We start from the raw sequence: 972 nt of genomic DNA on the forward strand, positions 1-972 counted from the left end.
GGGTATGCATGTGTATCTGCGAGTTCTGTTACTCTGTCGCAGTTCTATTCCGCCCGTGGTCTTTTAAACAACAAAAAAATGCTTCATATCCATCCAATCTTTTTTTTTAATCCCCACTAACCTGTACTGTAACCGAAACAATTATTTTGGTTATTTCACGCGTAGAATGTCTGAAGATATCCCAGAAATAGGGTTAGACAAACCAAACATTGCAGGCAAAATAAATAACAATATTATATTTTCCCCCTCTCTGTCTTTCGTAATCCACGTGGTGGTCTTATCAGTAGAGTCTTGTTGCTTTTTTTTTCGAACTTGAATTAATTTATACTTTTAAAATGTTGGGGGGTTTTCTTTCTTCTATTTTGGAAACTGAAATTCGGTGTCTATTTTAAACGCTTATTACAACTGGCAGAATGAACTGCCCTCCATCTTTAGAAACTTTCTTGAGCGGATAAATTGTTTTATTTTTAAATTCAAAAGCGGAAAAAAAAGAAATAAATCGAACAGAATACACAATATACCTCAAAAAGATGCAAAGGCCAACTTCAAAGTAAGTCTATTAATTCGAAATCATTTAACTGGATTAATTGAAGACGTACCTCAACTGTCACCACCTCATCCAAACGAATAATATTCAAACACTGTGTGTGTGTGAAAACCAAAAGTGAATGAAATTAATCGTAAATGCGTTCGTGTCAAAAACAGCTGACGTCGAGGGTCCACAGCAAGCTTGGCGTTTCAGTGAAATCTAAAACAGCTGATTTCAGTTCCAGTCATCCTGGAACTGCCTGTGACAGAGACGAAGATAACGAGAGTGCAGATCTCGACGGTGTCCATGCGAGAACTGCCATCTGCTGTACGTCAATGAGTTGCTCCCTGCCGCACCCTTGAGAAACAGAAACTGATCCAAAGAACAGGCAAGAAGAAGAAGAAGAAGAAGAAGAAGAAGAAGAAGAAGAAGAAGAAGAAGAA

This window comes from Aplysia californica, unplaced genomic scaffold, assembly GCF_000002075.1.
Source record: "Aplysia californica isolate F4 #8 unplaced genomic scaffold, AplCal3.0 scaffold00368, whole genome shotgun sequence".
Taxonomy (NCBI): Eukaryota; Metazoa; Mollusca; class Gastropoda; order Aplysiida; family Aplysiidae; genus Aplysia; species Aplysia californica.